The sequence below is a fragment of the Macaca thibetana genome, chromosome 3 (assembly GCF_024542745.1).
Source record: "Macaca thibetana thibetana isolate TM-01 chromosome 3, ASM2454274v1, whole genome shotgun sequence".
In the NCBI taxonomy this organism is placed as follows: domain Eukaryota; kingdom Metazoa; phylum Chordata; class Mammalia; order Primates; family Cercopithecidae; genus Macaca; species Macaca thibetana.
The window spans coordinates 24,425,140-24,446,865 of NC_065580.1; the positions used below are offsets into that span (position 1 = coordinate 24,425,140).

The 21,726-nt window shown below is 44.9% G+C and overlaps 1 long non-coding RNA gene across 1 annotated transcript in view; it reads left to right on the top strand.

Annotated features, from left to right (window-relative positions):
• The first annotated feature begins 1,551 nt into the window (after positions 1-1,551).
• The window catches only part of LOC126949713 (uncharacterized), a 157,761-nt gene continuing 137,586 nt past the window's right edge, over positions 1,552-21,726 (top strand). The window contains exon 1 of the long non-coding RNA XR_007723893.1: positions 1,552-1,681. This is a non-coding gene — a long non-coding RNA (uncharacterized LOC126949713). The remainder of the gene's footprint in view (positions 1,682-21,726) is intronic.

Here is a 21,726-nt window from a genome sequence, read left to right on the forward strand (position 1 = left end):
TACAGTCTCTGCAATGTATGACTAGCTGTAGAATTCATGAAATTACTTCAGATTATGTGAGTAGGCATTATGGGTTGTAACAATTAAGAAATCTGGCTTCAGTTTTTTTAAAATCTGAAATTGGAGTTAAAAAGCAAAATTGGAGTAAAAACACTTCCCATCCATCCATCCATCCTTCCAACTATCCTTCAATCTATCCATCCTTCCCTCCCTCCATCATCCATCCATCTATCCATCCATCATCCATCCATCTATCCTTCCCTGCTTCTATCCATTTATCCATGCCTCCCTCCGTCCATCTATCCATCATTCCAACCACCCTTCTATCCATCAATCATTTCATCCATCCATCCATCATTCATCTATCCCCAATCCATGTATCCTTCTACCCATCCTTCCTTCCTATCATCCTTCCATCTATCCTTCCTTCCTTCCTTCCATGTTTCCATCTATCCATCCATGCCTCCCTCCCTCCATCCATCCATTCATCCATCCATTGTTCCATCCATTCAATCTATCCATTTATTCAACAGATATTGTTGATAATCTCTTCTCCCATAGAACTTACATTCTAGTGGGTAGAAACAGGGTAAGCAAGCAAACAGCAAACATATAATATACATAATGTATTGATAAATGCAAAGGAGAAGAAGAAAACACAGAAGGGCAAGAGGAAATATCAGAGGAGATGGATTAATTTTAAATAGGGTGAGGAGAAAGCCCTCTTTGAGAAGATGATAAGTCGGCAAGGAAATTAAAAATACAAGTCAGAGAATTATTCTAATATCTGAGGGCAGAACATCACAGGCAATGAGAATAGCAAGGGCAAAAGCTCTGGGTGGCCTTGAGCAAGTTCCTCCTCCCTCCTGCATAGTTTGATTTCCTCTTCCAGCAAATGTGAACAATAAGATGTTAAGAGTACCTACCCCAAAGGGATTATTTTGAGGATTCAACGACTTCACCCACAGGAAAACACTTCAAGTTGTCTGGGAGCACAGTCCACTCTCAATACATCTTGGTTACAATCATTATTTTTTATTATTGATCTTTACATACTCAGTGTTGGCAGAGTTTCTGGTGCCTAAAAAACATTTGATCAGATCAGGTAAGTGGAAAAAATTGTCATTTGCTTATTCAAGCCATGCTGTTCTGGGATATTCTGATCCTAGTTGAACATACAGAAATACATGTCTAAAACAGCACCTCGATTCTCACCTACAACAGGACAAAGTTCACTGTGATTTCAGATAAGCTTGGCTAAAATAGGACTTGATGGAGATAGTCACGCTTCAGCGAAGAAAGAGAATCCCCTGTGTAATGTCACCAGGAGATTCAACCTCAATATTCTGCATCGAAGGGATAGTCCTCCAAATGAGAGGATCTGCAGAAACAAAAAAACGGAGAAACTGTGTTCCATCAAAGCAACAGCTCTGGTTCAGAAGGTATTCTTCTTGGTGGACTCTATGGTATTTGTGCTCTCTCAGCCACCTCCCTGCAAGAACACAAGAAGGGTGCTCACACCTTGACCTTCCCTCAATTCGATATGAGGGCTTTGCTAGGAAGGAGGACAGACAGTGACCAGGGTACGGGAAACAACTCAGAATGACAACTCATGGTAAGCCTGGTGTCAGGTGAGGCAACTGACAAGTCTTGTCCCAATCCACTGTCACAACATCATGAGGTAGGAAACACCAGCACAATTGACAGCTTGGGGATTATTATGAGTGTTAAATGAGATAATAGCACCGGCAAAGGGCTCAGGACCCTGGCACATTCTCAGCTAAGGTTCAATGGATGTTTGATGCGATGAGTATTATCATCCACTTTATAGGTAAAGAAACCAACTTAGAAAAAGTAGGAAATTTACCCAATGTCACACAGCTAAGAAACTAGTGTTAGAGTTGGATTTGAGGCCAGGTGGAGTTACTCCTGAGCCCACCAACCCATTGCCTTCACTGGAAATAATGCTCATAGGAAGGTAAGCGGTTTAGTTTGAGGGAGAGTCCCATTTTATGTTCAACCTGCCTTTTTACACTAAGCAGCTGCTACTTTGTTAAGCACTGATAAAAGTAAGCCATTATAAGATGAAGAAAGGCTTCTGTGATACTAAGGGTGGGCAGGATAGATATGGAATATCATGGCATGAAAGCTACGCTTGAGATACTGAAACCATTTTTAAAAGCTGAAAAATCATTTTGGCTATAGAAACATTGGAAGAAATTCAAATTGGCATTGAATTGCAGACCTCGCAGTAATAAATGCCAGACAACTCTCTTTGATATATTTAATTAGATACATTAATCAGAAAGTATTGATTGTAAAGAGATGATTTAGGATTCCCACCTAGCCAGAGTTAAAACTTTCTTTCAACCACATATCTGAGATTTAAAGTAAAGTTACCACCACCTCCTTTAAGAGGCATTTGGAGATTATTTAATCCGGCCTCCCTGGCCTTCTTGCTTGAATGCTCTAAACACAATCCCACCTCAGGGCCTTGGCACCTGCTGTTATCAATGCCAAGAATGCTCTTCCCCCAAATATGCATATGGCATATCCCTCACAGCAAAGCCTCCCTTGACCCACCCCGTATAAAGGATCCGTCCCACTACCACCCACCACTTCCTATCCACTTTGCCCTACTTTATTTTTCTGTCTAGCATTTGTTATTGTCTGACACATGTATTTTGAGTTGATTTATTTCTGTTCTGTCTTCTTCCCTCCCTCCCTAAGCACATGGAGACAGTAGCTTTGTATAGTATGATAACCCAAGCATCTAGAAAATGCCTGGCACATAGAGGACCACTAGATATTTATTGGATGCATGAATAAATGAATGCTCGCCTCCTGCCTATTGACAACACACCTTCTGTTACAATTCTAGCTCTACATCCAGAAGTTCAGACAATGAGCAGCAATTAGAGATGTGTCCATCACAGTGATTCCCAGGTACCCCAATTTTAACTTTCAGAACTGCCCCAAAATTGTATTTGAAGACACAAGTAGTCCCAGCAGCCTTCCAATCCTTCCAACTAACCCTCTACCAGTTTAGAAAAACTCCTGGCAATGCTCCTAGTTAACTCCATGCCACTTACGGCCACACGATATAGGCCCTCCAGTTTCTGTTGAAGCTGAGGATGGTTGCCATCTCCTCATCACTCAATTTAAAGTCAAAGACCTGGAAAGATAGGAGTTCCAGGACATCATCAGTAAGGCCGTTACTGCTGTGACTGGAGACTTTCAGCCATTCTAGCAGGGAGTTCTAACAGCACAAACTGGCCACATGAGTTTTTTCCCATTATGTTCACAGGATACAAATTTTTCTCTAAATTAAGTCCTACACAAAAACCACAGTATTGGTAGTGCTCAGTGTTCCAGGGAGAGGGAGACGAGGCTCACAGGCACTAAGCCCCAGGTGTGCACAGGCCCTGTGCTCCATGATGTGCCCTTCAAGAGGACAGTTCACCAAGGACAGTTCATACCTCCTCTGCTGCTGGGAGGTGAGCAGGGAGGCCAGGACCGTCTGCTGTTGTGTGCGGCCCAGGGCCTAGCTGCTCAGGGGCAACTAAGGGTCTTCTCGGTGCTGTGAGGCACAGCTGTGCTCAGACCTGACAGGGCTTCACCAGGCACTGCCCCAGCATGTCTTTAGCCCATGAGTCATTAATCTCAGCTCTACAGAGCCTAGATCCCTGGGCTGGAAAATGATAGGGTGGTGGGAAGGGAGGGAGCCAAAGACAGTGCAGGGATGAGGTGAGAATCCTGGTGAGAGGGTCTGCCTGTCCCCCACTCCACTGAGGAATACCAGGGCCAACCAGCCGGGATCTTACCTGAATGTTCTCAACAATGCGTGCCGGTGTCACAGACTTGGGGATCACAATCACATTCCTCTGGATATGGAAACGGATGAGAACCTGTGTGGAAAGGGGACATCAAGTTTCCACTCAGCTACAAGGACCCCTCCTTTTATGGAAAGGAAGAATAAAACATTTTCGCAGCTCACTGTGGCTTCAGGTACAATCGCTGATACTGACTGAGCCCTTCGCAGCTATTAGACTTGTGCCAGCCCCTCGCTTCATTCTCTCCCTTCATCTTAGGGACAACCCTGTGATCTTTATTTTTTAGGAATAAAGAAAGCAGTTTGGGTCATAAGGCTGATCAGAGGTAGAGTTGGCATCCGCACCCATATCCCTAGACTCCAAAGCCACGCTTTGCGACTTGGCTGTAGGGCTTAACAGGAAGCTGTGAGGCAGAAGCTATCTTTGTTTCAGTGACAGCTCTTATGTTTCCTGGAGGTTCCAACAGACTTCGAAGGAAACACTATAGATGGCTTCAGCTCCTGTGTTCTTCCCCTTTAAGGAGTTAGTTGAGGACAACACAAGAAATGAAACATGAGACTGGAAGAAGGAGTTGTTGGATAACAAGAAAAATAAAAATATGGCACCTGGGCTGCAGTTTTTTTGTGCTTTGCAGCAATCTCCTTAATCTTGGGCTCCTCCAGCAGGGAAGGGTCCTCTGGCTTGGCCCTAGAGGCAGAAAGATGCTGATGTGAAGAATCACCATGGCTACCATGTACAGATGGACACCACTCCAATGAGGGTCTCAAAGCTGATCATCAGAGCCTCTCCATCTGGGAGACAGGCAGGAGGACCTGGAAGCTTGGGTCCTTCCCCTGGGCTCTGAAGTCTCAGCATTTTGCAAAGACTGGTTCACTCTTGGGTGGTTGAACTGGAAATATTACCAGAGGGTCAAGCATGTCGCCCTTGTTGTTGTTGTTGTTTTGTTGTTGTTTAATTCCCATTTGTTCCCACAGTCATCCCATTTGGTTGTAGCAAACGCATTACCTTACACACGTTTTTCTTTCCAGTGACTTATGGTCTCATACCAATATTTACCAAACATAAAATAATGTTTTAAAGATTATCAAGAGAAGGATCCACTGCTTGGAAGCCTCACCAAGGTCTATCCGGAGAGCCCAGGGGGCTGTAGGCCGTAACGGTGATGCCCTTGGAGTGGCAGTACTGGATGAGTTTCTCCTGCGTGAGGTACGGGTGACACTCAACCTGCAACAGCAAACAATCCGCATCACGGGGAAAGCTGGCTGGCTTTTGGAGTTGTTCATAGGGAGTTCTACACAGACACCCAAAGACCACCAAGCAAAGGCCAAACATCTACCCACCGAGATTCTTGCTAAAAAATCCATGAGATCAGCCTCACACCTCCCACAAGTGTCCTGATCACTGACCCCTGAGGTGAGACTCAGGGCATAGCATTGAACGTTCCTCCCAATGTTTAAGAAGTAATAGGGCAAGACCCTTACCTTATACTAAAGAGAATTTACCTGGTTAGTCACTGGTTTATATTTCAATCCAGGTTTGTTCAAGAGCTTCTCAATCTGGAAGTGGTTGAAATTGGAGATGCCAAGGGCTTTCAACAGCCCCTCATCCACCAGCTCCTCCATGGCCTGTCATAGAAAGGAAGACCTTTTGGGCAGCCCCAGAGGGACTACAGGGACCCTGGCTTGCCTTAGTCCTCCCTGGGGCAGAAATTGCTGAAGAATCCACCACAACAGGGTTAGCCGAAGCATTCACAGGAAGTTTCAGTCCAGGGCCTGGGTTCCCATCAGTGATTGGTTCCAGCCCTACTGCCCCTCCCCAGCCCAAGAAAAACTAGGAGTAACAGGTAAAGATTTTATTTTCTTGCCACTCGTACCTTACACGTAAAGAAACACATACAAAATTATACTTCTCTACACAGGGGAAATATGAAAGTTTTGTAATACAAAAAACAAAAAATAAATAAAAATCAACATTTGCAAGTTTATGAGATGATTTTATTTTTAATGAATCCAAATGATAGCAGGGAGCTACTGTTGTGTGTGTGCATTGTACACCCAAACCTGGGCAAGCTGTGTTAGTCAGGAAGAGGCTGCAGCATGTGGAGAAGCCTCACTGTGGGTCCTGAGTCACTGTCTCCCACACCAAACTCGCTTTAGTTTGCAGGAAGGTCATGCATTCAGATTACGCCCTGGGAGGGTCACTCGGCCAAGGAGTTGTGTGGGGCTAAAACCTGACCCACCGTCTGCATATCCAGCCATGCTTCCCGGTACAGAAACTACAGGGACCCCCAAGGAAGGGAATCTTTGTATAATTTTTAGCCTATATTGGGCATTTTCCAAACTTGCCTAAAGATATCATATATGTTAGCAGCAGCCTCCAATGCAACATGTATTTATTAGCCATCTATTACGTGTTCTAGATCCTGCCCAGAAGTTGTCAGGATGTAAAAGTATACAATGTGCTTCCTTCTTCTGGGATTCTTATAGTCCAGTTAAAGTGCTAGGGTTCCCTTCTGTGGAGCCATCAACCATGACCCTGAGGCTGCCTCAGATAATATGACCGCGGCATAGACAGAGTCAGAAAGGGCAGAGAAGGAAGAGATTCACACAGCCTGCAGCCGTCAGGGCAGACCTTCAGGTAGAGTTTAAACTGGTCCTCAAAAAAGAAAAAAAAAAAGAGAGAGAGAGATAAGAGGGGAAAAATATGAGCATATGAGACAGGAAGGCAGGAGCAAAGCCCAGAGGCAGGGATGAGCATGACATGTTCAGGGAACATTTTATCCAGCCCTTCTCAACTTTGGCTGCAATTTGGAATCACCAGGGAGCTTTAAAAAATACTGGTGGATGCAGTGGCTCATGACTGTAATCTCAGCACTTTGGGAGACTGAGACAGGAGGATTCCTTAAGGCCAGGTGTTTGAGACCATCCCAGGCAACATAGCAAGACTCTGTCTCTACCAAAAAAACAATTTTTAAAAATTAGCTGGATATGGTGACAAGTGCCTATGATCACAGATAGTTGGGAGGATTGCTTGAGCCCAGGATTCCAAGGCTGCTCTGTGCTATGATCATGCCATTCTACTCTAACCTGGGCAACAGAGCAAGACTCTCTAAATTAAAAAAAAAAAAAAAAAAAATTGGCCGGGTGCGGTGGCTCAAGCCTGTAATTCCAGCACTTTGGGAGGCTGAGACGGGTGGATCATGAGGTCAGGAGATCGAGACCATCTTGGCTAACATGGCGAAACCCCGTCTCTACTAAAAAATACAGAAAACTAGCCGGGCGAGGTGGTGGGCGCCTATAATCCCAGCTACTGGGGAGGCTGAGGCAGGAGAATGGCGGGAACCCGGGAGGCGGAGCTTGCAGTGAGCTGAGATCCGGCCACTGCACTCCAGCCTGGGCGACAGAGCGAGACTCCATCTCAAAAAAAATAAATTAAATAAATAAATAAATAAATAAATAAAATTTACCTATTCCTGGCTTTCTTCCCCCAGAGTTTCTTACTGATTTTGTGTGAGTTGTGTAGGGAAAAGAAAGAAACATCAGACTGTTCCTGTGTCTGTGTAGAAAGGGAAGACATAAGAAATCCCATTTTGACCTATACCTTGAAAAATTGTTTTGCTGAGATGTTGTTAATGTGTAACTTTGCCCCAGTCACTTTGCCCCAACCTTGTGCTCACAGAAACATGTGTTGTATGGAATCAAGGTTTAAGGGATCTAGGGCTGTGCAGGAAGTGCCTTGTTAACAAAATGTTTACAAGCAGTATGCTTGGTAAAAATCATCGCCATTCTCTAGTCTCAATAAACCAGAGACGCAATGCACTGTGAAAAGCCACAGGGACCTCTGCCTTGGAAAGCCGGGTATTGTCCAACGTTTCTCCCCATGTGATAGTCTGAAACATGGCCTCGTGGGATGAGAAAGACCTGACCGTCCCCCAGTCCGTCACCCGTAAAGGGTCTGTGCTGAGGTGGATTAGTAAAAGAGGAAAGCCTCTTGCAGTTGAGATAGAGGAAGGCCACTGTCTCCTGCCTGCCCCTGGGAACTGAATATCTCGGTATAAAACCCGATTGTATATCTGTTCAATTCTGAGACAGGAGAAAAACTGCCCGATGGCGGGAGGTGAGACATGTTGGCAGCAATGCTGCTTTGTTATTCTTTACTCCACTGAGATGTTTGGGTGGAGAGAAACATAAATCTAACCTACATGCACATCCAGGCATAGTACCTCCCTTTGAACTTAATTATGACACAGATTCTTTTGCTCACATGTTTTCCTGATGACCTTCTCCCTATTATCATGCGGTAGCTCTCCTACCGTGTTCTTCTTGCTGAGATAACGGAAATAATAATCAATAAAAACTGAGGGAACTCAGAGAGCGGTGCCGGTGCAGGTCCTTGGTATGCTGAGTGCCGGTCTCCTGGGCCCACTGTTGTTTCTCTATACTTTGTCTCTGTGTCTTATTTCTTTTCTCAGTCTCTCGTCCCACCTGATGAGATACACCCACAGGCGTGGAGGGGCAGGCCACCCCTTCAAGTTGTAGCCTAGACTTTAGGATTTTTAAACTTTTCAGGTGATTCTAATGCATAGCCAACATTGAGAACCACTAACGTAGATGAAGTTATTCAGTTGGGCAGTAGAGTTTAAAAGCTATGAAATCATAAGTTTCCTGAAAACTTCCGATTGAGCAATTAGATAATTTAAAAGCTTTTGTGCATCATAGGTCAGGTTAGCTTGCCTGTATTGGAACTTGACTTCTTTACTTTTTCCTCTCCTCTGCTTCAGGGTGGTCAATGAGGTTTCTACTCAACTGGTGGTGGGTCTACATAAACATCCAATGCTTTCATATTCAAGCCTGCTTGTTTCAAATCAGAGCCTCTGACCTTGATCACTAATATCTTTTCATGCCTTTCAAATGTTGTATTTGGTAGTCATCCTTGTATTCATTCAGGAAACATAGCACTGTGAGACGCAGGCTACATTGACATACTTGCCATACTTAATATCATCATAGGAACTAAGACAGAAAAACTGATCAAATGCATTACAAATGACTGGGTACGGTGGCTCATGCCTGTAATCCCAGAACTTTGGGAGGCCAAGACAGGTGGATCCTTTGGGGTCAGGAGTTCGAGACCAGCCTGGCCAACATGGTGAAACCTCATCTCTACTAAAAATACAAAAAATAGCTGGGTGTGGTGGCACGCACATGTAGTCCCAGCTACTCGGGAGGCTGAGGCAGGAGAATGCCTTTTATTTGGTAAAGGGAGGTTGCAGTGAGTCAAGATCATGCTACTGCACTCTAGCCTGGGTGACAGAGTAAGACTCTGTCTCAAAAAAACAATGCTGTGCTTGTGGATTAACGCCTTTGAACAAACAATACACAGAAAAAGCTACATTTAATTGAATCATGTCAATTCTAAGCATTTCAGAAAGGTGAGGCTTAATATATTTTCCTTGTAAAACACAATAGAAGCTCACAACTGCATACATCCTTAGACAGACAGCTACCAAGATAACATGGTTAACTCTTGGAGTCATATGCCACTGTTTATTTATAACTTATTCCTCCACTTCGTTCTCTACTAGCATTTGCAAAAGGACATAATGGTATAATAAAAAATGACCAGAGAAAACGTTCATCCCTTAATTCATTTTGAATATAAAGGATGTGAAACAGGTCATGATTTGATCTGAGAAGCAGGTATCTTGCACTGACACCCGGGTTGGAGTGCAATGGTATAATCTCAGCTCAATGCAACCTCCGCCTCCCAGGTTCACACAATTCTCTTGCTTCAGCCATCCAAGTAGCTGAGATTCCAGGCACACACCACCACACCTGGCTAATTTTTTGAATTTTTCATAGAGACAGGGTTTCACTCTGCTGCAACACTGGTCTCGAACTTCTGACCTCGTGATTCACCCTCCTCGGCTTCCCAAACTGCTGGAATTACAAGGTTCCCTGATTTCTGGATGTGTGTTCACTGCCTGCCAAGACGGCTTTGGTGGTTGGACTTGTGATTCAGATGAGTCTGGTTCCAATCCCAGCTCTACCACACACATTGTGACATGACCTGGGCAAGTCACCAAACAATCTAGGCTTCAAATATCATTATTGACATTATTTATAAATGGGGATGTTAACCCTGTCTCATAGGGTTAAATGATTTAAATGGGCTTTATGACTAATGTTCCTGGCATGTAAACCATCTTAATCTTTATCACACCCTTGAAGATATACATTACTACTTTGTATTATAAGACTTTAAAGAAAAAAAAAAAAAGAGAAAACTGAGCCCTACAAGAGTTACAAAACTGACCCTAGGTTACTCAGCTGCTATGAGCAAACCAGGCCCAAACCCGCTGTTCCAAATGGCTCCCCTGGTTTGAGAACAGCATGTGCATTCCTCAAAGTGGGGTACATCGTATTTCCAGTCTTATTTGAAGACTCAGTTCTAGACTTGAAATATAAATAGTATCAGATGCACCCAAAAGCCAAAGGTGATGAGGAAGATATTAGAAGAGCTAGAGAACCACAATGATGAAATTAGAAAGCATCAGGCACATGGCCTCTTTCATATCAACGGGAAGTCTCATGGATAACTGAAGATTTCTCTCCCAGCACACTTAGAGGAAGCTGGAACCTACCTCCCAGGCATCCAAGAACGTTGCTTTTCCACCGATGACATTACCTTTATCATCTTTGGGGTAAAAGTCATCCCCAGACTGTAAATACAGAATGAAAAGTTTACTGGAATCTGCATCACGACAATTGGTTCTGTTAAACAAGGTTTCGGAGTCCTGACTCTTGCTAAATACCACATGGGCATACCAATTTTTCAGACTCTGCAGTACATACTACAAGAATGTGAGTTTAAATAAAATCTCTATATCTCCTGTAGCATATTAATTCTTATATTTTAGAAATCACTGGATTGACTTTAAGATTTGCTGTTAGTACATTCCAGAAGCCACCTTTATCACCATGGACATTCACCTCATACACCTAGATCCTGTGTACACCCAAGGGCAAACTTTCACAACAACATCACTGGATAAGGATTAGATCTCCAGGGTGTGGTTTTCTGGGGAAGATATTGGCCAGCTTCTATCCTTGCAGCCTCTAGAAGAGACATGGAATAAAGGATGGCAGGCCAACAGCACTCCCGCTGGTCAGGAGGGGAGAGAGCTGGAAATTTATCTCTCCCACCCCTCAGGAGCAGCTAGAGCAGAGCCCCAGGCAATGGGAGCCACGATGACAACTGGCTTCCTTCAAGCATCACCGTACTTGGGCTTTTCTCCAAGATGCCACTCCTGGGGTGTGCTTTGCTTAATAAAATCATTAAGCCCTGGATTATAGTTAAGCCAGAGTAACCGAAGGGATTTCTTGGGAGGGCAGTCCCAGGGCATGGAAATAAGACAAAGGTGATATGGCAGTTGCAACTTGTCTGTGCTGCCAGAAATCATGGCTTCTCTCAGACGTAACTACAAGAAAACGCAGGCATGTGGCCACCTCAGCAGCACACATGGCCTCAGCCTCCCTTCCACGCCAGCGTCTTTCTGCTCCAAGGTCTCTTCCTGACCACCTGACACTCCCAATTATGAACTGCAAGGTCTCCTGCTCCAGTCCATACCACCAACCAGTCCTAGTGCAGCTAGTATTTTCTGACACCTGCTCAGAAACTAGAGGCTGAGAAAGGGAGTTGCTCAAACCTTGAATCCCTGTGGCCAGTGAATAAGATAGATGTCCAGATAGCTCAGCTTCAGGTCCTTGAGGGTCTTCTCAAAGGCTTTCCTCACAAGGGGTCCCTCAAAGAAAGTGGGCCACAACTGCAAGAGGGTAGCAATGAGCTATTAATACAGGGAAAAGGAAGGGCCACATTATACTCATTGTCTCTGCTCTTACATTTGCACCTTGATCTAATGTGGCACAGGCCATTTATAACAAAGCTGATTAAGATCCACGACACAGTGTGGAAGACCACCAGGGCTCAGCACGTCAATGACATGTCTTAAGAGTTAAAAGCAATTTACTTTTTCAACTCTCCTACTACTCTATATGTCTCTCAGATCATTTAAGTAAATGTGGCCACAGATTTGAAATGTGTTTACCTGTCTCAGTCTCTTTGTCAGCTGTGGGCTCTCTGAGAGCAGGACTTGTGTGTAGCTTTTAAATGTCAAGCATTCCTAGGCCTTCGGGAAAAGATGGTCCTTTATCTGACCTATCTGATAGGTCCCTTATCAAGCCTGTCAGGCCCCAAATGATAACTTTATAAGGGCTTTATCCACACTTGGCTGCTACACAGTGGGGTCTATTTGTCCCACCAGATGTATGCAATATCCAAGTACCTAGAAACAGTGATTTTTCCTGCAAGTTGTGTATAATGTAAATCCAGTGATTCTCAACCCCCTACACCCAACATCCTCTTCTTTTTTTATAACATTGTGTACCTAACCTTTTACTAGACTGAATAAAGAAAACCATATGTGACAATAGAAAAATGCTCCTATTGTTTTCCAAAATGCCCCCTGGCTGAGAACCTCAGGGTCACAGTCGCTGAGACCACAGTGCTGACAGGGAGACCACAGTGCTGACAGGGAGGCCACACATCAAGCCCTGCCTGCACCCTTGGCCTCTGACTGCCTCTGGGCAGATGGTGGATCCCTCTGATGGGGAACAGGGAGGCCCAGGGCAGTGCAGGGCTCCATGGAGACAAGCCCACTGTGGGAAAACCAACCCGCAGGCAGGTGGCGCAGCAACGACATGTTCAATTATCAATTGCGGCTTGGAGTATGGATAGAATTGTATCCACGGATGTTATCAAGACAGGGATGAAAAGGGCTACATGTAGAAAAGGCTGACAGAGATCTCGCTGCCGACCCGACCCAGATACTTCTGCCTGCCTTCAAGTGAAGGCCTCGCACCCAATGCGCCATGTGCACCTTGCTGACGATGAACAGGTCCTCCCGCTTCACAGCCTGCTCTTGGATCTTCTCTTGGATGGCTTCCCCCACCTCATGTTCATTCTGATAGACATAGGCACAGTCAATGTGGCGATACCCTGCATCAATGGCCACCTTCACCGCTTCTTTCACTTTGCCGAGAGGAGACTGAAAGGCAAAAGAAATGCCCATCACACACGTGTTATTTTTTATTTTTAAGCGATGGGGCCTTGCCATGTTGCCCAGGCTGGCCTCACACTCCCAGGTTCAAACAATCCACCCAACTTCCAAGTAGCTGGAATTACACCACAGTCAGCAACCAACATAGTCTCTTATCCCCAGATCACCTTCAACAGGCTGCCCCACATGGCCCAGTTTCTCCAAACCAAGGCCTCACTGGGGTCTCCTGGGCCAGGGAATATCTGGCAAACTTTAGAAAAGTTTTCAAAAGAAGAGAAAGAAAGTGAGTTAATTTTATGATTATCTCCTTATGTCCTGTCCTAGTTAAAGTCAGTTCCCTTTCATCCAGGTTAGTCCTGAAATGTCTTCAGGTGTGTCGGGGAGTGCAGATGGCTCCACTGCAACTTTCTGAAGACCCAGATGAAAGCTTGACTCTAAATAACCCAGAGGAATTTTCAGACAATATCCCCAAATGGTGATAAGGATCTGGATAATGGTCATTACAGCATCAATCCAGATTCCAACACTTACTGGCTGTGTGGGCCTAAGCAGGTGATTCAATCTCTCTCAACCTTGTCTGCAAAATGGAAAAAAAAAATAGTACCAGCCTCATGAGGCCTTTGTGGTGATGACACGCTGCAATGAATGTTAAGTTAAGCACATCACCTGACACACAGTAAGGCTCTGTAGAGGCCGTTCATTATACAAGGATCCTTTCAGAAAAAAAAGGAGAAATAGAAAACCTTATAGGAATAGAGTTTGTTTTCCATTCCTATAAGAAGAAAGAGGGACGGAGGGAGAACAAGAGAGAGGGAGAGAAAGAAAGGAATGAAAGAAAAGAAAGGAAATAGAATTATCACATTTTGTTCTAAACTAGCCATGCCAATGATGGGGGCAAAAAGCACTTAAAACTTGATCTCTCACAAAATAGTCTTTTAAACGTCTTCTGTTGGGATATAAGAAGCATTGAAAAGTACATAAAACATAGATGCACAGCTGCCCTACCACCTGGACAAGAAACGGCTGCCACCAGGCATCCAGAAACACCCCTGTACCCCCAACCGCTATGCTACACCATCCTTCACTTCCGCCGCTAAGTTCATAATCCTTTATCTATCATCCCCACATGTCGAAGATGGCTCCCTTCATAATTCTTACATTCAATTCCAAAATTCTGAAACTGTCTGGTAAACTTACCCAGGGTGAGCAGATTCCCTGGAGTTCTGGAAGTGATTATTTGGTCTGTTTATATAGGATTGAAGCTCTGATTTTGGTCAAATATTGCTATTCAACAAGAGACGCTGTGTGCATGAATCAAACTGGAAGTGATCTCTTTGCCCAGATAGACGAAGAATGTATCCTGAGAATGACCCAGTGCGGTAACAGAGTGTCCTGCCCTCCAGTTCAGCACAGGAGAGGGGAATAACCAGGGGGCACAGAGGAAAGAGCCAGAGGCAGAAGACTCAGAATAGGCATTAGCCATGAGGGATAGGAGAGAAGAGGAATTCCAAAGACTGCTTCTGGTTGCTAGTTAGGGTAGTGCCATCATGGATGAAAATGGCAAAGAAGGCAGAGTGAGGTGGTGATGGAACAACTTCAAACTTAGCCTAAGAGAGGCTCAGGAACCTGCCTCACTGAGTCCTGGATGTGCCTTACCGTGTTTTGCCAGCTGACATTAACACAGCCAGGTGGAGCTTATGACTCCCAGCCCAGGCTCTCGGCAGCCCCAGCACGTTGCAGATTTCAGTGTGTACAGGAACCACCTGGGGATCTTGTTAAAGTGGAGATACCCATTAGAGAGTCTGGGGTGGAGCCCGAGACTCTGCACTTTTTCTCTTTCTTTCTTTTACACAGGATCTCACTCTGTTGCCCAGACTGGAGTCAGTGGCACCATCACTGCTCACTGCAGCCTTGACCTCTCAGACTCAACAGTCTCCACCTCAGCCTCCCAAGTGGCTGGGACTACAGCTGCATGCCACCATGCCCAGTTAATTTATTGATTCTTTGTAGAAATGGAGTCTTGCTATGTTGCCCAGGCTGTTCTCCAACTCCTGGGCTTAAGCAATTCTGCCGTCTGGATCTCCCAAAGTGCTGGGATTACAGGCATGAGCCGCGACACCCAGCCAGTTCTGCATTTCTAACAAGCTCCCAGCTCATATGGATTCTGCTAGCCCAAGTCCCACAACGTGATCTGCAAAGGGGTGCCAAGGACTTGGGGCTCTGCATCCTCTCGGCAACCACCCAGCCCACAACAAACCCACAGCCAAGACTCTGGGGAAACGTTGAGCCCAGTTAAGTGTCCTAGAGAGACAGAGAGAAACTGTCCTGGAAAACAATTTTAAGTCCAACAGCTGCTTGAACTTTGATACTTGCTAGAGAAGCTCTCAGCACTGCTGGGAAAGCCAGCCTTGGAGCTTTGCAGCCTGAATCAGCTCTGAGAAAAGAAAACAACCGGAGTCCTGGCTCCAGGACTGAATCTCACCTCTCCAAACCCCTGCCCGACCTCCAGGCTTTCCTGGCTGAATGCAGAAAGAGAAAACACCCAAACGCCCCTCCAGGGAAGAAGGCTGTGCAAAGATTTGCATATTTACCTGCCACGTGCCCAAGCCCACAATGGGCATCTTGGCTTTGGTACTGAGCTCCACAAAGGTGGCCATGGTTGGTGCAGAAATGATTCTGAGTGGGCAGGTAGAAGTCTGACGTCCTGCTGTGTCCAGAGTTGGTTGCTTCTGGTGGGTTCTTGGTCTCGCTGACTTCAAGAATGAAGCCACACACCTTCGCAGTGATTGTTACAGCTCTTAAAGATGGTGTGTATAGAGTTTGTTCTTTCAGATGTGTCTGGAGTTTCTCCCTTCTGGTGGGTTCGTGGTGTCGCTGACTTCAAGAATGAAGCCACAGAGCTTCGTGGCGAGTGTTACAGCTGTTAAAGGTGGTGCAGATCCAAACAGTCAGCAGCAGCAAGATTTATTAGGAAGAGGGAATGAACAAAGCTTCCACAGCTGGAAGGGAACCCGAGAGGTTGTTTATTCCATTATTTATCCCCGCCCATGCATTGCAGATCGGTCCATTTTGCAGAGCACTGATTGGTCCATTTTGCAGAGCACTGATTGGTGTATTTTACAGAGTGGTGTTTGGTGCATTTACAATCCTTTAGGTAGACACAGCTCTGATTTGTACATTTTTACAGAGTGCTGATTGATGCATTTACAATCCTTTAACTAGACAGAAAAGTTCTCCAAGTCCCCAGTCGCCCCAGGAAGTCCAGCTGGCTTCACCTCTCAACCCTCCCTCTAAACAGGACATCCTAACTGCTGTTGGGAATTGGGCGATGTCCACTCTAGGCACTTCTTGCTGGATACGGGTGAACAAGAGGCCCTGCAGTTGTAGTGTCCTTCAGAGGGGGAACTCTTTAGGCCAGTCAAAGGGCCAGCAGGTCAGTCCAAGGGTCCTCGGTACAAGTTGTTAGTCGAGCACACTTGGGGTTCCATTTGTAAGACCATCTGTAGCTTGATGGTCTCAATCCTAGAGGAAACAAATTTACAAGGAGGTTAAAAATACAGGGCCCAAAGGTGAGTAATAGCAAGATGGCTGTCACGGGCCTAGAAAGGGGAGAAGCCATGTTGCCCAACTCCAGAGGTTGGCATAAGAGTTAGAAAGGCATTGTCTGATTTCAGAAGCCTTTTCCTGTAAACGTCGGGTGGCATCTCGTACTATCCCTGACTGGTTAGTGTAAAAATAATACTCTCCCCCTAAAAAGGTGCAGAGCCCTCCTTTCTCAGCAGTGAGGAGATCAAGGTCTCGGCGGTTTTGGAGAGTCACTGCTGCCAAATAGTCTGGGATTGTAGAGTAAGGATAGATTTCGTTATTTCTTGCAAACTTTCTGAGAAATCCTTTGAGAGTGTGTGGTAGTAGGATAATGAAGTAGATAAACTGGCTATTCCAGTTCCTGTAGCAGTAGCCGTTCCTAACCCTATAAGTAGGGGTAGTAGTTGTATGGCTCTGAGCTGATGGACTTGAGTTTTGAAGGGCACTGATAGGGTCTGATTTCCTGGGGCAATGTTAATGTTGGGACTTAGGAAGACTAAGGTGCAGGTGCCTGTCCACTTAGTGGGGAGGCAGATATAGGTTGACATTACACAGAAGAAGAATATGCCTTGCTGGGTAGTCACAACAGGGTGCGTATATTAAAAAGGTGTGTGAGTTTATTGTTTTCATTTTCCCATATTTCTACAGGACTTGCCAGGGTAAATCCAGTGAGTGTCTGGAAAGGGGTGTTGGGAGCAAACTGAATGGCTCTCTGTGTTCTATTTTCCCATTGGAGAAAAAACCGTTTTGTATCTACTAGGAACCATTCAAGAGAGTGCCTGAAAGATGGGATGAGATGGGATGAAAGATTCGTGCGTTTTTACAGAGTGCTGATTGGTGCATTTACTATCTGCTAGCTAGGGAGAAATGTTCTCCAAGTCCCCACTCGACTCAGGAAGTCCAGCTGGCTTCACCAGTCACTGCTTTTTGTTTGTTTGTTTTTGAGACGGAGTCTTGCTCTGACTCCCAGGCTGGAGTGCATTGGTACAATCTCGGCTCACTGTTACCTCCATCTCCTGGGTTCAAGCAACTCTCCTCCCGAGTAGCTAGGATTACAGGCGCCCACCATCACACCAGTCTAACTTTTGTGTTTTTAGTAGAGACAGACTGGTCTCAAACTCCTGACCTCAGGTGATCCGCCCACTTCGGCCTTCCAAAGTGCTGGGATTACAGGCATGAGCTTCTGTGCCTGGCCACATCCTGCTTAAGAACGCTGGTGCTACCTGCTGTGGGAAGAGCTGGAGCCTGGCCACAGTAGCTTCCCTGCCCTATCCAAACAGGAAATCCCTTCCAGGCTTTTGTGAGATTGATGATTGTGTGAATGAATTATTACACACGGCAACCTTGTGTAAAGTTCTCTTACATAAGAGTATCATCGGCATTTTTGTTTGTTCATGATGAGTCAAGAAATTCAAAACAGCCCAAAGTTGGAAAGTAGTGAGGGAGAGAGAAAGGAAGCAAAGAAGAGTAGGGGGAGGGAGGAAAGGAATGAGGGAAGAGTAAAGAAGAGAGAAAAGAGAAAGAAAAAGAAGGGGAGTAAAGGAAGGGAAGGGAGGAAGGCAGGAGGGCAGGAAGGCAGAATGGCAGGCAGGCAGGAAGGAGAAAGAAAGAAAAGAAAGAAGAGAAAGAAGGAGAGAATGAGAGAAAGAAAGACAGAAAGAAAGAAAGAGAAAGAGAGAGAGAAAGAAAGAAAGAAAGAAAGAAAAAAAAAAAGAAAAGGAAAGAAAGAAAGAAAGAGAGAAAGAAAGAAAGAAGAAAAAGTAAGAAAGAAGTCTGGCCACATGATGAAACCCCTTCTCTACTAAAAATACAAAAATTAGCTAGTCATGGTGGTGAGAGGTGAAGCCAGCTGGACTTCTGGGTCAGGTGGGGACTTGGAGATCTTTTCTGTCTTACAAGAGGATTGTAAAATGCACCAATCAGCACTCTGTAGCTAGGATGGTAAAATGCACCAATCAGTGCTCTGTGGCTAGCAAGAGGTTTGTAAAATGGACCAATCAGCACTCTGTAAAATGGACCAATCAGTCCTCCGTAAAATGGACCAACAGTATTCCTTAAAATGGACCAATCAGCACTCTGTAAAATGGACCAATCAGCAGGAAGTGGTCAGGGAAAAATAAGGGAATTAAAGCTGGCCGTCCCAACCTGCAGAGGCAACCCATTTGGGTACCCTTATATGCTGTGGAAACTTTGTTCTTTTGCTCTTCAAAATAAATCTTGCTGCTGCTGACTCTTTGGGTCTGTGCCATCTTTAAGAGCTGTAACACTCACTGCGAAGATGTGCAGCTCCATTCTTGAAGTTTGCCAGATCACGAACCTACCGGAAGGAACCAACTCCAGACACAGTGGTCATGTATGTAATCCCAGCTACTTGGGACGCTGAGACAGGAGAATCGCTTGAAACTGGGAGGTGGAGGTTGCAGTGAGCCGAGATCATGCCACTGCACTCCAGCCTGGGCAATGGAGTGAGACCCTGTCTGAAAAAGAAAGAAGGAGAGAAAGAAAGAAAGAGATTAATCAAAGCAAGGGAAGAAAAAACAAGGACTTTCTTTCCCTGTGATGGTTTCCTCTGTGAAATAGAGTGTAGAGAGGAGAGGTGAGAAGCAGCGTTTCCATTTTAAAAGTAGCAATTCCAGGTTCAATGCAGAGATGGTCAAATCCTGAGCTGATTAGAGTCAGCTGTAACTAGTTGGTAGTCAGCAATCTAGGGAACATGATAAAGGCCTGTGCCATGCTGTGACACACCATGACAGGCCAGGGCCACGTCACAGCATCAGCTTCAGCTTGTGGGGTAGTGGGTTTTTCTGTTTTTTCGCGTTCTTGTTTATGAGGTGGGTTTGCTTGAAAATTGAAATGGACTTGAATCTCTGGGCTGTGGCTTATGACAGCTCTTAGAGGGCAATTGGCATGATATTTTGCACCTATGAGTGAAATATCTTAAATTTCATTGATGTTAACTTATCTACTTCGACATTAATAATACATGTATGGGCTGGGCATGGTGGCTCATGCCTGTAATCCCAGCACTTTGGGAGGCCGAGGAGGGTGGATCACTTGAGCTCAGGAGTTGGAGACCAGCCTGACCAACATGGTGAAACCCTGTCTCTGCTAAAAATCCAAAAATTAGCCAGGCATGGTGGCACATAGCTGTAGTCCCAGCTGCTTGGGAGGCCTGAGAATCACTTGAATCTGGGAGGGAGAGATTGCAGTGAGCCAAGATCGTGCCATGCAATCCAGGCTGGGCAACAGAGAGAGATTCCGTCTCAAAAACAGATACATAAATACACGCATGCCTCATCATCTGGTGGCCACAAAGTCTCCTGGATCTGCACATGGGGCACCTTATTTTCCCAGTGGATACTGGATGACATGCAGGGCTAGTATTGTTGAAATAGTAAATCCTTAGTGACCGTCAAGCTAAATAACAGAGAGAGGTCCCTAAAAGAAAAATATTTCTCTGGGAGAAGAGCACTGCAATGGGAATATGCATGCCAGAGGAAACTATGTGTATATTTGGGGAATAAAGAAGACAAAAATTTTTCAGGGAAAAAATGAGGATTATCGAATTGCTTTGAAATAATTAGCCTTGGCTACAAAGATCAATCATGAAAGTATTAGTCTGAGATTAGACAGACAGTTGTTCAGAGGTCCTTGCAGAGTATGTTTTGTGTTCAGTTGCAATGGCCTTTGTTCACATTTGTGGTTTTTGCAGTCTTTCATGGTAATTTTGGTTTTCAGTTGTACAACCATTAGAACCCTCCTTTCATGGCCTTCTGAGCTGTATTTGTTGTTGTTGTTTTTTTTAACATTAGTGACTCCATTTTGATTCTGACCATTTTTATGTGATGCACAGAAAAAAGAAATGTGTATTATTCATGATAATATTCCTTCGAGAACCACTTAACTATGAATCGGTGAGGAGGGAGATCTTTTTTAGATAATTGAGATTAAGAAGGTATATCGATTAGCTGTTTTTCTGTAACAAACCAACTGGTTATAACAGCAACCATTTATTTGCTGGTGATTTTGTGGGCTGGCAGTTTAGACAGGAAGCAACTGATAAGGCAGTTCAGAACCACGTGGTGTCAGCTGGGTTTCCTCACCTCTGTGGGCTTCAGTGGGGTGGACCGGGTTGTCAGGAAGGCAAGGACCCCTCTTCACATGTTTTTCGTTTTCCATGAGGCTAACTTGGACTTGGTCATAGGTAGCAGCATTGTCGGAGGCCTACTCTCGGAATGTGAACAGTGTCACTTCTGTCACCTTCTATTGATCAAAGCAAGTCTCAAGGCCAGAAAAGGGCCAAGGAGTAAGGAAATAGATTCCTCCTCTTGAGGGAATTGGTTACAGGGAATTTTGGCTAATTTTTTTTTTTTTAAAGGCAGAGTCTCTCTCTGTCACCCAGGCTGGAGTGCCGTTGCACAATCTCGGCTCACTACAACCTCTGCCTCCTGGGTTCAAGGGATTCTTCTGCCTCAGCCTCCCAAGTAGCTAGGACTACGGGTGCACACCTCCACACTCAGCTAATTATTGTATTTTTATTAGAGACGGGGTATCACCATGTTGGCCAGGATGGTCTCAATCTGCTGACCTTGCGATCTGCCTGCCTTGCTCTCCCAAAGAGCTGGGATTACAGGTGTGAGCCACTACGCCTAGCCAAATTTTAGCTATTCTTAATCAACCCCAGAAGGTTTAATAAGAACTTTGATTAGCTCCTTTCTAGCTTCATGAATTTACCAATCTATTCCTGGTTTTGCACCTTTAAGAAACTCTCATTTTTTAAATCTGATGAACATATGTCCGTAAGATGATTTACTTTGTTAAAAATAAATAGATAAAAAGTTGAGAGAAAATTATTTTGTAGAAGAAAAATGAATGAGGAGTAGTGTCATATTTGCTTCTCACATCCATTTCTCTAAGAAATGGATCTGTCGTTAAATGTGTGCCCCTAACCCATACTGTTTGAATATAGAAGGCTGTTGGCCATGGTCTGTGGATTATTTATAATCAGCAGCAAGGGGTTACAGTGTAATAGCTTACAATTTGGTGGGGTGGGACCACAGACTAATTGGAGTTTTTTGTTTCAGTCCTCATAACTTATTTGAAGCAGGGGGCTTGGCTGTCCACCCTTTGTACTTAGTAGTCCACCAAACATCTGCTGTCACCACAGGGACTTTTCAATCTCCATACTTA